The sequence below is a fragment of the Piliocolobus tephrosceles genome, chromosome 12, assembly GCF_002776525.5.
Source record: "Piliocolobus tephrosceles isolate RC106 chromosome 12, ASM277652v3, whole genome shotgun sequence".
Lineage (NCBI taxonomy): Eukaryota > Metazoa > Chordata > Mammalia > Primates > Cercopithecidae > Piliocolobus > Piliocolobus tephrosceles.
Genome location: NC_045445.1, coordinates 21,309,079 through 21,324,074, shown reverse-complemented (window position 1 = coordinate 21,324,074; position 14,996 = coordinate 21,309,079).

Genomic DNA, 14,996 nt, shown 5'->3' with positions numbered 1-14,996 from the left:
GTCTAGCTTTGATGTCAGGGTAATGCTGGCCTCATAGAATGAGTTGGAAGTGTTACTCCTCTTGAATTTCTTGGAAAAGTTTAAGAAGGACTGGCATTAGTTCTTTTTGTAATTCGTAGAATTCACCAGTGAAACCAACTCATCCAGGGATGTTTTTAGTGGGAGGCTTTTGACTACTGAATCAATCTCCTAACTAGCTGTGAGTTTATTTAGATTTTCTGTTTCTTCATCATTCAGTCTTGGCAAGTTGTGTCTTTCTACAAATTTGTTCATTTCATCCAGGTTATCCGATTTGTTGGCATACAGCTGTTCACAGTACTCTCTTATAATCCTTTTTATCTTTCTAAAATCATTACTAATGTCCCCAGTTTCATTTCTGGTTTTAGTAATTTTAAAATATTTTTCTGCCCTCTGAGAACAAATAGTTTCTTTTTTTTTTATTATTATACTTTAAGTTCTAGGGTACGTGTACACAACGTGCAGATTACATATGTATACATGTGCCATGTTGGTTTGCTACACCCATTAACTTGTCATTTACATTAGGTCTTTCCCCTAATGCTATCCATACCCGAACCCCCCACCCCACAACAGGCCCCAGTGTGTGATGTTGTGAACACATAATTTCTTGTTGAGACAGAGTGTGCTCTGTCACCCAGACTGGAGTGCAGTGGTGTGATCATAGCTCACTGCAGCCTCGACTTCCCAGGCTCAAATGATCCTTCCACCTTACCATCCCAAGTAATTGGGACTACAGGTGCACAACACCATGCCCTGCTATTTAAAAAAATTTTTTGTAGAGACAGAGTCTCACTATGTTGTGTTGCCCAGACTGGTCTCAAACTCCTGGGCTCAAGTGATCTTACTGCCTCAGCCTCCCAAAGTGCTAGGATTACAGGCACGAGACACTGCACACAGCCCCAACAAATGGTTTTTTCCAAATTTTTTTTCTTAATCTAGCTAAAGGTTTGTCAATTTTGTTGATCTTTTTGAAGCATCAAATTGTGGTTTGTCATTCTTCTCTATTGTTTTTCTATTCTCTATTTTTATTTATTGCTGCTTTAATCTTTATTGATTCTTTTCTTATGCTAGTGTTAGGGTTCTTTTTTTTTTTCTGTTTCCTTAAGGTATAAAGTTGGGTTGTTGATTTGAGACCTTTCTTCCTTTTCAATGTAAGCATTTAGTTATTAATTTCTCTTTTAGCATTTCTTTTGCTGCATTCCAGAATTTTAGCATGTTGTATTTCATTTTCATTTGTCTCAAGATATGCTCTCTCATGTGATTTCTTATTTGACACATTGATTATTTAAGAGTGTGTTTTTTAATATCCATGTATTTGTGAATTTTCCAGTTTTCCCTCTGCTGATTTCTATTTTCATTCCATTGTGATCAGAAAAGACACTCTGTCTGATCTCAGTCTTTTAAACTTTATTAAGACTTGTTTTGTGGCCTAACATATGGTCTATCCTGGAAAATATTCTTAGTATATTTGAGAAAAATGTGTATTCTGCTGTTGTTGGGTGGAGTGTTCTATATATGTCTGTTACATCCAGTTGGTTTGTGGTGTTTTTCAAGTCCTCTCATTACTTGTTGATCCTCTGTTTGGTTGTTCTATCCATTATTTAAAGTGGGATATTGGGGTATTGAAATATCCAACTTTCATTGTAGAGCTGTCTATTTCTCCCTTCAATTCTGTCAATGTTTGCTTCATATATTTTTGAGCTCTGATGTTTGGTACATACATGTTTATAATTGTTATTTCTTCTTCATGAATTAACCTTCTAAACAACATATAATGTCCTTTTTTATCTCTTATAATAGTTTTTGACTTAAATTCTATTTTGTCTGATGCTAATATAGCCACTTTTGCTCTCTTCTGGTTACTATTTGCATGGAGTATCTTCTTTCAGCCTTTCATTTTCAATCTATTTGTGTCCTTACGTCTAAAGTGAGTCTCTTGTTGACAGCATACAGTTAGATCATGTTTTTAAAAAATCTGTTCTGCCAATCTATGCCTTTTAATGGGGGAGTTTAATCCATTTACATTTAAAGTAATTACTGGTAGAGTAGGACTTAATTGTGCCATTTTGTTGTTTTCTATATGTCTCAGAGCATTTTTTGTCCCTCATTCCCTTCATTACTGCCTTTTTCATGTGTTTATATAATTTTTTGTAATGACATATCTTGATTCCCTTCCCAATTCCTTTTGTGTATATTCTGTAAATATTTTATCTGTGGTTACCATGGGACTACATGTAATACTGTAATGTTATAAAAATTTACATTGAATTGATACACACTTAACCTAACTTGCATACAAAAACTCTATTCCTATACAGCTCTATCCTCCCATACTGTTTATGTTACTGAAATCACAAATGATATCTTTATAGATTGTGTACCCATTAGCATAAATTTATAATTTTTTGCAAGTGTCTTTTACATTCCATAGAAAATATAAAGTGGATTTACTAACCAAAATTACAACAAAAACTGACTTGTCATATTTGCCCATGTATTTGCCTTTATTGGAGATCTTTATATCTTCATGTGGCTATGAGTTACTGTCTGACATCCTTTTATTTCAATCTGAAGGACTCCCTTTAGCATTTCTTATAGTGAAGGTCTAGTGGTAATGAACTTTTTAAGCTTTTGTTTATCTGAGAATATCCCCTAAGTTTTCCTTCTGACAGTCAGTCCCTTCTTCTGCCAGTCTGCTGGAGTTTGCTGGAGGTCCACTAGAAGGAAAACTAAAAAACAGAAAGGAATAGCACATCCACTCAAAGACCCTATCCAAAGGTCACCAACATCAAAGACCAAAGGTAGATAAATCCACAAAGATTGGGAGAAACCAGCAAAAAAGGCTGAAAATTCCAAAAACAAGAATGCCTCTTCTCCTCCAAAGGATCACAACTCTTCGCCAGCAAGCGAACAAAACTGGACAGAGAATGAGTTTGACAAATTGACAGAAGTAGGCTTCAGAAGGTGGGTAATAACAAACTCCTCCAAGCTGAAGGAGCATGTTCTAAACCAAAGCAAGGAAGCTAAAAACCTAGAAAAAAGACTAGAGGAATTGCCAACTAGAATAAGCAGTTTGGAGAAGAACATAAATGACCTGATGGAGCTGAAAAACACAGGGTGAAAACTTTGTGAAGCATACACAAGTTTCAATAGCCGAATCAATCAAGCAGAAGAAAGGATATCAGTGATTGAAGATCAACTTGATGAAATAAATGAAGAAGACAAGATTAGAGAAAAAAAGAATAAAATGGAATGAACAAAGGATCTGAGAAATGTGGGACTATGTAAAAAGACCAAATCTACATTTGATTGGTGTACATGAAAGAAACAAGGAGAATAGAACCAAGTTGGAAAACACTCTTCAGGATATTATCCAGGAGAACTTCCCCAACCTAGCAAGGCAGGCCAATATTCAAATTCAGGAAATACAGAGAACACCACAAAGATACTCCTCGAGAAGAGCAAACCCAAGACACAGATTCACCAAGGTTGAAATGAAGGAAAAAATGTTAAGGGCAGCCAAAGAGAAAGGTCGAGTTACCCATAAAGGGAAGCCCATAAGACTAACAGTGGATCTCTTTGCAGAAAACCTACAAGCCAGAAGAGAGTGAGGACTAATATTCAACATTCTTAAAGAAAAGAATTTTCAACCCAGAATTTCATATCCAGCCAAACTAAGCTTCATAAGCAAAGGAGAAATAAAATCCTTTAGAGACAAGCACATGCTGAGAGATTTGGTCACCACCAAGCCTGCCCTACAAGAGTTCCTAAAGGAAGCACTAAACATGGAAAGGAAAAACCAGTACCAGTCACTGCAAAAACATACCAAATTGTAAAGAACATTGACACTATGAAGAAACTGCATCAACTAACTGGCAAAACAACCAACTAGCATCATAATGACAGGATCAAATTCACATATAACAATATTAACCTTAAATGTAAATGGGCTAAATGCCCCAATTAAAAGACACAGTCTGGCAAACTGGATTAAAGAGTCAAGACCCATCAGTGTGCTGTATTCAGGAGACTCATCTCATGTGCAAAGACACACATAGGTTCAAAATAAAGGGATGGAGGAATATTTATCAAGCAAATGGAAAGCAAAACAAAACAAAACAAAACAGACATGAGTTGCAATCCTAATCTCTGATAAAAGAGACTTTAAACCAAAAAATATCAAATAAGACAAAGAACAGAATTACATAATGTTAAAGGGATCAACACAGCAAGAAGAGCTAACTATCCTAAATGTATATGCACCCAATACAGGAGAACCCAGATTCATAAAGCAGGTTCTTAGAGACCTACAAAGAGACTTAGACTCCCACACAATAACAGTGGGAGACTTTAACACCCAATGTCAATATTAGACAGATCAACAAGACAGAAGGTTAACACGGATATTCAGGACTTGAACTCAGCTCAGGACCAAAGAGACCTAATAGACATCCACAGAACTCTCCACCCCAAATCAACAGAATATACATTCTTCTCAGCACCTCATTGCACTTATTCTAAAATTGACCACATAATTGGAAGTAAAACACTCCTCAGCAATTGCAAAAGAACAAAAATTATAACAAATAGTCTCTCAGATCACAGTGTAATCAAATTAGAACTCAGGATTAAGAAACTCATCCAAAACAGCACAGCTACATGGAAACTGAACAAGCTGCTCGTGAATGACTACTGGATAAATAACAAAATTAAGGCAGAAATAAAGATGTTCTTTGAAACCAATGAGAATGAAGACACAATGTACCAGAATCACTGGAACACATTTAAAGCAGTGTTTATAGGGAAATTTACAGCACTAAATGCCCACAGGAGAAAGCAGGAAAGATCTAACATGGACACCCTAACATCACAATTAAAAGAACTAGAGAAGCAAGAGAAAATAAATTCAAAATCTAGCAGAAGACAGGAAATAACTAAGATCAGACCAGAACTGAAGGAGACAGAGACACAAAAAAACCCTTCAAAAAAAAATCAATGAATCCAGGAGCTAGTTTTCTGAAAAGATCAACAAAATACATAGACCACGAGTCAGACTAATAAAGAAGAAAACAGAGAAGAATCAAATAGATGCAATAAAAAATGATATAGGGGATATCACCACTGATCACACAGAAATACAAACTACCATCAGAGAATACTATAAACACTTCTATGCAAATAAACTAGAAAATCTAGAAGAAATGGATAAATTCCTGGACACATACACCCTTCCAAGTCTAAACCAGGAAGAAGTCGAATCTCTGAATAAACCAATAACAAGTTCTGAAATTGAGGCAGTAATTAATAGCCTACCAACCAAACAAAGTTCAGGACCAGATGGATTCACAGCTGAATTCTACCAGGTGTACAAAGAAGAGTTGGTACCATTCCTTCTGAAACTATTCCAAACCATAGAAAAAGGGGGACTCATCCCTAACTCATTTTATGAGGCCAGCATCATTCTGATTCCAAAACCTGGCAGAGAGACAAAAGAAAAAAGAAAATTTCAGGCCAATATCCCTGATGAACATTGACGCAAAAATCCTCAATAAAATGCCGGAAAACTGAATTCAGCAGCACATCAAAAAGCTTATCCACCACGATCAAGTCAGCTTCATCCCTGGGATGCAAGACTTGTGCAACATATGCAAATCAATAAACTAATCCATCACATAAACAGAACCAATGAGAAAACCACATGATTATCTCAATAGATGCAGAAAAGGCCTTAGACAAAATTCAACAGCCCTTCATGATAAAAACTCCCAATAAAGTAGGTATCAATGGAACATATCCCAAAATAATAAGAGCTATTTATGACAAACCCACAGCCAATATCATACTGAATGGGCAAAAACTGGAAACATTCCTTCTGAAAACCAGCATAAGACAAGGATGCCCTCTCTCACCACTCATATTCAACATAGTGTTGGAAGTTCTGACCAGGGCAGTCAGGCAATAGAAAGAAATAAAGGTATTCAAATAGGAAGAGAGGAAGTCAAACTGTCTCTGTTTACAGAGGACATGATTGTGTATTTAGAAAATCCCATCATCTCAGCCCAAAAATCTCCTTAAACGGATAAGCAACTTCAGCAAAGTCTCAGGATACAAAATCAATGTGCAAAAATCACAAGCATTCCTACCCACCAATAACAAACCAACAGAGAGCCAAATCATGAGTGAACTCCCATTCACAATTGCTACAAAGAGAATAAAATATCTAGGAATATAACTTACAAGGGATATGAAGGACCTCTTCAAGGAGAACTACAAATGACTGCTCAAGGAAATCAGAGAGGACACAAACAAATGGAAAAACATTCCATGCTCATGGATATGAAGAATCAACATCATGAAAATGGCCATACTGCCCAAAGTAATTTGTAGATTCAATGTTATCCCCATCAAGCTACCATTGACTTTCTTCACAAAATTGGAAAAAACTACTTAAACTTCACATGGAACCAAAAAAGAGTCTGCATAGCCCAGACAATCCTGGGCAAGAAGAACAAAGCTGGAGGCATCACGTTACCTGACTTCAAACTATACTACAAGGCTACAGTAACCAAAACAGCATGGTACTGGTACCAAAATAGATATATAGACCAATGGAACAGAACAGAGACCTCAGAAATAAAACCACACATCTACAACTGTCTAATCTTTGAGAAACCTGACACAAACAAGCAATGGGGAAAAGATTCCCTATTTAATAAATGGTGTTGGGAAAACTGGCTAGCCATATGCAGAAAACTGAAACTGGACCCCTTCCTTATACCTTATACAAAAATCAACTCAAGATAGATCATAGTCTTAAATGTAAGACCTAGGACCATAAAAATCCTAGAAGAAAACCTGGGCAATACCATTCAGGACATAGGCATGTACAAAGATTTCATGTCTAAAACAACAAAAGCAATGGCAACAAAAGCCAAAATTGACACAAGGGATCTAATTAAACTAAAAAGCTTCTGCACAGCAAAAGAAATGATCATCAGAGTAAACAGGCAACCTACAGAATTCTCCCTACAGGGAGAAAATTTTTCCAATCTATCCATCTAACGAAGGGCTAATATCCAGAATCTACAAAGAACTTAAACAAATTTACAAGAAAAGAAACAAACAACCCTATCAAAAAGTGGGCAAATGATATGAACAGACACTTCTCAAAAGAAGAAATGTATGCAGCCAACAAACATATGAAAAAATGCTCATTGTCACTGGTCATTAGAGAAATGCAAATCAAAACCACAATGAGATACCATCTCAAACCAGTTAGAATGGTGATCATTAAAAAGTCAGGAAACAACAGATGCTGGAGAGGATGTGGAGAAATAGGAACGCTTTTACACTGTCGGTGGGAGTGTAAATTAGTTCAACCATTGTGGAATATAGTGTGGTGATTCCTCAAGGATCTAGAACTAGAAATACCATTTGACCCAGCAATCACATTATTGGTTATATACCCAAAAGATTATAAATCATTCTACTATAAAGACACATGCACACATATGTTTATTGTGGCACTATTCACAATAACAAAGACTGGGAACCAACCAAAATGCCCATCAATAATAGACTGGATAAAGAAAATGTGGCCCATATACACCATGGAGTACTATGCAGCCATAAAAAAGGATGAGTTAATGTCCTTTGCAGGGACATGGATGAAGCTGGAAACCATCATTCTCAGCAAACTATCACAAGAACAGAAAACCAAACACCGCATGCTCTCACCCATAAGTGGGAGCTGAACAATGAAAACATATGGACATTGGGAGGGGAACATCACACACTGGGGCCTGTTGGGGGGTGAGGGGTTAGGGGAGTGATAACATTATGAGAAATACCTAATGTAGGTGACGGGTTGATGGGTGCAGCAAACCACCATGGCACATGTATACCTATGTAACAAAACTGCACGTTCTGCACACGTACCCCAGAACTTAAAGCAAACAAACAAACAAACAAGCAAAAATTCCTTATAAAGCCTGTGGTGGATATCAAAGTAGTTCAAGTATGGTCATACCTTTCTTACAATGCAGATCAATTGATCATTAAAAATGCCCCCAAAGTATTTCGTCTGTAGTTGTCCCTTGAGTGAGCCCTTTAAAATTGTTTCATCAGACATAGCATCCCAGGATTTTAGGGCTGGAAGGGACGCTAGAGATTTCCACAAAGATATTATTGAAATAAAGTTAAGTATCTATTATTTGCCCTCCTTCCAATAATACTGTCTCAAGAGAACCCTGAACATTACACTTACACCAAAGCATGCTTCCTTGTTTGAGCATTTGAAAAATATTCTAAATATGTGGCGTTCTTGGATTTGTGCCCAGGATCTTGTCTTTTAGGATAGAAGTTTAGGATAAGTGACACTTCCAATTATAATTTGTCACTGAGGTGGGCCTCTCTAACTCACTTCAATAATAGAGTAGTCACTTCCGGTAGGCAGCCTGGGGATTTCACAAAAGGCTGGAAATGTGCATAGCTGATAATTAAAGTCCTCGTCCGTCTGACCTAAATCTTTCTTTGGCTTTTGTGAGATTTTTTTCCCTATACAGGTAAAATCCTATTTTAACAAGCTTCACAAGACACAAAAATTGCCAGTTTTATCCTAATCTCCATAAGAGGGAAACCTACTGTTACAGGGTATAGAGAAGAGCAAACCATTTGTGGTTTTAATTTTTTTGACATGAAGCAAATGTTTATTATTGTACTTTATTTGCTAACAGTATATTTCGCTGGGGATGCTGGGGGTGGGGAGGATATGTATGTAAGGAAATGGTTTTCCTAGCTGGAGCAAAAATGTTTGAAAAAAAAAATACTTGTCTTTCTTCTAAGTGACTGTACAGAATCCCTTGAAATTTTCAAATATCACTGTAGTATGTGATTTTCCTCATAAAAGCTGTGTTTTGTGTAAAAGAATCATCACCTTCTTAGACTCCCTTCATTTCTGCTCGCTTTCATTGCCAGCACTAGCAGTTGGCTTTCTTTTCAGTTGGCATTTTTTACACTGGGGTGGGAGGCAAAATTATTTTGTCTTCATAGGAGTTCCGGCTTTAAGCTGTAGATGCTGAGTGATTGGCTAGGCTCAACGAGTGTAAGTCAATGGGTGTCTCACTCTGTACATCAGCCTGGTAGGGAATGAAGTTCAAATCCGTGCCTCAGCAAAACTGCAAATCACTACATGATGTGGACATCCTGGATTTCTCCTAAAGGGAGAGATCTTAAATGTTGTCTGTGAATGCCAAAGACACATTATATTTGAAAATACGTAAATGTTTTCAAAAAGCTGAATTGACATTTTATGAGAATTTAGAAGGAAAAACTGTTTTAGTGAAGGCACTTGCTTTAGAAATTAGAGACATCTTAGCTAAAGCTGTATGTATCAGAGCATCCCTAAAGTGAACAGATCTTGGCTTTGGTCAAGAGGTGGTAAGGATAGGGGAGTGTGACCAACATTGAAAGCCACATTGTTAAAAATTGTAGACAGATTTAGTGGGTATTGGATAGGTCCTATCTTTTACAAAGTTCCCAAACTACCTATTTCCAAGTTCAATTTTGGCTCTGAGCTCACTATCTCTCTAAAACTCTGTATCTGTCATCAATCTTAGTGGAGTTTTTTGGTTTTACTTATTTACTTATTTATGGTTTTTTTTTTTTTTTTTGGCAGGATCTCACTCAGTCGCCCAGGCTAGAGTGCAGTGGCACGATCTTGGCTCACTGCAGCCTTGACCTCCCAGGCTCAAGTGATCCTCTTACCACAACCTCCCAAGTAGCTGGGACCACAAGCATGCACCACCACACTTGACTAATTTTTTTTTTTAATTTTTATAGAGACAGAGTTTTGCTATGTTGCCCAGACTGGTCTCAAACTCCTGAGCTCAAGCAATCCTCCGGCCTTGGCCTCCCAAAGTGTTGGGATTACAGGCAAGAGCCACCACACCCGGCCCATTCTTAGTGGATTTAATATACACGTAGATGACCGTTCCTGACCTCTCAATTCCTTGAACCCCTCCCTAACAATTATCTTGTCCTCCATGCTGCTTTTGTCTCTCACCCCAGAATCTCATTACCAACACACCCACCAGAAACTCAATTTCAAACCTCCCGCTCTGGGCACCATCTCCTAACACTCCAGCTCACTTGCCTTAGAATCTCAACTGCAACAATCCCTCAACTTCACAGGGCCCTAAAGTGTAGGGATTGTACCATCTTTTCACTGATTTTCAGCCCCTCAAATATTCACTTCCCTTCTATCATTAAATTATATGGTTGATCTTATAGTATTCCCTTGCTTACACACTCTATTCCCTTATCTCTATCTTCCTTTATTATTCTCACCTGACAAAGCCCCAACTTGGTTAAATCCTCCTCTCCATCTGCACTGGATCTGCACTTGTGCAACCCAATGGAACTGGAAAAAAGCATCAAATTCTGCTGACTGCTCCCACTTTACCTTCTAGACCACAAACTTCCAGTGGACCCAAGGTGCTTCCCAGCATCACGCTGTCTTTCCCCAGGCCAGTTACTTTCCCATACTCCCAGATCATGATTTCATACTCTATTAGTCCATTTTCACACTGGTGATAAAGACATACCCGAGACTGTGCAATTTACAAAAGAAAGAGGTTTAATGGACTCACAGTTCCACGTGGCTGGGGAGGCCTCACAATCATGGCAGAAGGTGAAAGGCATGTCTCATATGGCAGCAGACAAGAGAAAGGAGCTTATGCAGGGAAACTCCCCTTTATAAAACCATCAGATCTCATGACACTTATCACTATCACGAGAACAGCATGGGAAAGATCCGCTCCCACGATTCAATTGCCTTCCACCGGTCCCTACCAAAACACATAAGAACTGTGGGAGCTACAATTCAAGACGAGATTTGGTTGGGGACACAGCCAAACCATATCACATATCTTCTCTGTTCTCAAACTTATTACTCATCTTTACTATTTTCATTCTCTGATGATTGATAACTTTCTTTCTCTTCCATCAAGAAAATGACAGCAGTCAGAAGAGAACTTCAACATGCTACCACCACCAAATCTACAACATTATCTACAGCTTAACTATATTCCCTATATTCTCTTCTGCTACTATTGAAACTGCCTTTGCAAAAAGTATAAGGGAGAAAATTATGGCAGTGAAAGAGATCTGATTTAATACACCTCCCCCACCCCCATGTTGCCTTTCCCTGAATTATTCCTGAGGTTTTTGGTCAAGCTAACTTTGAGAGACATTCCAGTTATAGTTTAAATGATAGTAGCCTCTCCCCAAAACTCAACCGCCTTTGTAAAGCTAAGGAAAGGCCATCAGACCATGGGGAGGAGAGGAGCCTGATTCTGCTGAAGTGTAGACCTAAATGATTGCCAGCTGTTCCTGCAAATAATATCAGTATTGTAGATTGGTCTTTTGAGATACCTTTTCGGGTTTTTGGCCTGTCTGACCCCCATGGCTCCACCTGGACCTGCCAAACTGCTCCTGTTGGCCCCACCCAGGAACAATTCAGCTCAAGAAGACAACTTTGACCCCCTATTATTTCATCTCCACCCAACCAATCAGTAGCAAGAACACATTGCATTGCAACTCCCCCCCTTTCCCCAAACTGGCTTTGAAAAACTCCTACCTATGAGCCTTGGATGGGATTGATTTGAGTACTAACTTCATCTGACACGTGGTGTGGTCAGCCTCGTATCTATTAAACTCTTTCTTCACTACAATGCCATGGTCAGTTTTTGTGCAGTGAGTAAGAAGAGCTCATCAGGGGATTACACTATAAGTGAGCTGTGTTCCTATTCGTGACCACTCTTGTTTGCTAACACACAACACACTTATGTACTGGATCCCTTCCCATCTCACATACACCATGTCAGTAGGGCAGAATTTCTACCACCTCTCTCGCGACTTGATATTTTCCCTCTCCACTGGATTATCCCATGAGTATACAATCCTGCTATTGTTTCTCCCATCTAACATGCCCCCTGGCAAAGTAAATGACAGATGGAGGATGGGAGGGATGAGAAGCCAAAACATACTTTAAGAAGCTTTTGCACAGTTAAGATGGAAAATGAGGTGGGTTGAATTAAGATAGTGGAAATGAGGACTGAATGGGGAAGATAGATACAGGAGACATTTCAGTGACTGAATAGATAGAACTCCAGACTCTGCCTGGGTGAAATACAAATAGAAATGTCATCAACTAAGAAATGGGAAAATTGAGTTGAGTCTGGGGTTTGTGTTAGTTTGCTAGGGCTGCCATAACAAAGTACCACAGACTGTGTGGTACAGAAATTTACTTTCTTGCAGTTCTGGAGGCTCAAAGTCTGAGATCAAGGTTTTCGGTGGGTTTGGTTTCTTCTGAGACCTCTTTCCTCGACTTGTAGTTGGCTGTCTTCTCCCTGTGTCTTCACATGGTCTTCCCTCTGTGTGTGTGTGTCTGTGTCCTCATCTCTTCATATAAGGACATCAGTCATATTCAATTAGAGCCCAACTATATGAACTCATTTTATTTTAACCACCTCTACAATGACTCTTTCTCCAAATCCAGTCACATTCTAAGGTATGAGAGATTAGGACTTCAACATATGAATTTTGAGGCAGCACAACTCAACCTACAACAGATTTTATATTGGTTGGGATGTTTATGGGACATCCGTTTGAGATCTCTTATGACGAATGGGCTAGGGCTGGTGTTGGGAGTCTTCCCCCAAAGAGTAAACAGCAGCATCAAGAGAAAGACTATAGAAGAAGAGGAAAGGGCCAAGGATTGAAACTTTTAGAATGCTTGTATTTGATTGGCACTTAGAGATAAAGCATAAGATGTAGCAATTTTAAAAGGGTATCAGAGACCAGCTAATGCAACTAGGAGAAGACTTAACTTCTAGAAGTTAGTAATGGTCTATTTCAATAGCTTCCATGTAAACCCCCTCCATGCCATCTCTCAGACTCTGCTATTTCCATCTCAATTATTAAACGTTGGTAGCACTATTTCTTTCCCTTCTTAATTGATTTTGTTCCATTTAAAGAGTATATTATACAGCTAAATGAAAAACTCACTATAGGTGCCATTTGAAACTCAGAAAGGTGCCATTTGAATACCATTGGCAGATTAATATTCATGACCCACACATACATACACACACACACACACACACACACATACCTGGTTATAATACCCTCATACAGTTCTCGGAGGGGCTCTGAAAGATGTGTGGACTTTGCTACTGGCAGGCCACTGACAAATAACCCTGTTTTTGTCTCCAGTGGATCCATGGCAGCACTCAGAGAGCTGAAGAGTACAGGCACAGAAAATGTTTTCACACTTACCACTATATTAGTTCCACTTAATAAATATGTATTCAGCAAGGTTGTGCTTTGTGATAATTTTACCTGGACTGCCACTCAGTGGCCATTTGGAGAAATACCCAGAAGAGAGCTGCCACTTCTGTAAACTCTCCAGTGTTTTCTAGAGAGGCCAAATGCAAATGCTTGAACTATATTTTACATCCTTTGTTTTTTTAAGTATGCTGAAATCCATGTTAGTGTTACTAAATTTTAAGCAGTAACAGTCAAGGATAGGATTTAACATTCTCATCATGAGTATTTTCCAAGGTTCAGAAGGAACTTGAAGGATTCTTCTGCAAGATTTTTCTCTCTCAAGATCCTCCAAACTCCCCTCCCTGTCATTCCACTGTGGTTCCGTTCTGCCCTGTACTTGAGGACAGTGTTTCAGTGGTGCACTTCCTGTACTCTTATCAGCCCGTCTGTAATCTCCCACTCAGCTTTTTCTAAACATGGGGCAAAGGGAGTGTATAAAGAGCACTGGAATCAGTAGTAAGTCATAACAAAGGGAAAAGCTGAGTTACAGAAGACAATTCTAAAAAGATGACTTGAATGAAAACATTTGATGCAAGGGGGCAAGTCATGAGGCTATAAGGGAGGAGTGTTCCAAGTAGTCTACTCAATATGGCTAGAACAGGGATGGGTGGTAAGGGGGTAGTAGCAGAAAATGAGATCAGAGAGGTAACTAGAAATCAGACCATGGAGAACCTTGTAAAATATAGTAAGGTATCTGGCTTTTACTCGTGAGACAAGAAGCCATTGCAAACAATAAAATTATGGATACTGGATACTGGTTGTAAAATCCACTCTCAGATTTTTGGGAAACTCCTGCAATGGAATAAGCATTAATAGTTTCAATATAAGCAAGAAAATATATTTTAAAAAACTTTCTTGTAATAAGTGAGTTAAAAACATACTTTAAAAAAGCTTTCACAAAGGTAAAAATTAAGAGGTTTTCATTTAAGTCATCTTTTTAGAATTGAAAACCTCTTAATTTCTCAGCAAGGTAACATTTTCTTACCACCTCTTTGAAGAGTAGGTGCCCCATCACCTATATTTCTCTCCTACTTTTTATCCAGAAAACTTTTTTTTTTTTTTAGAAGGAGTCTCACTCTGTCACCTGAGTGAATGGACATAGCTAGAAATGAAAATGAAGTTTGGGGAAAATATGAAACTATTTTCTTTATATATGAATGTTTTCTTCTCTTTTTGCTTTGGAATATAAAACTATCTGATTTCAATAATCAGATGAATCCTTACCATTCTTTGCCTGGTGAACTCCTATGTAATCTTTAACAAGTCTGACAGCTCCCTGACTATCATCTCCCCCAAGATTGAATTAGTCACTTCATCGGTGATCCACTACTACATGTATACGCCTTGGTTTTTGCATTTATCACACTATAATCCTATGATAATAATTAGTATTATAATTACAGTCTAATTATTACTAGTGGTAGTATTAATTTACATGTAAGGCATTCCGGAATCAAATCTGCCTTATTCATCTCTGCAGCCTCTATGCCTAGTGCAATGCCTGGCACACATGAGGTACTTTAAAAATATTTGGTGAGTGAATGAATAAATCATTAAATAAATGAATTCATGAATTGAAAACCAAA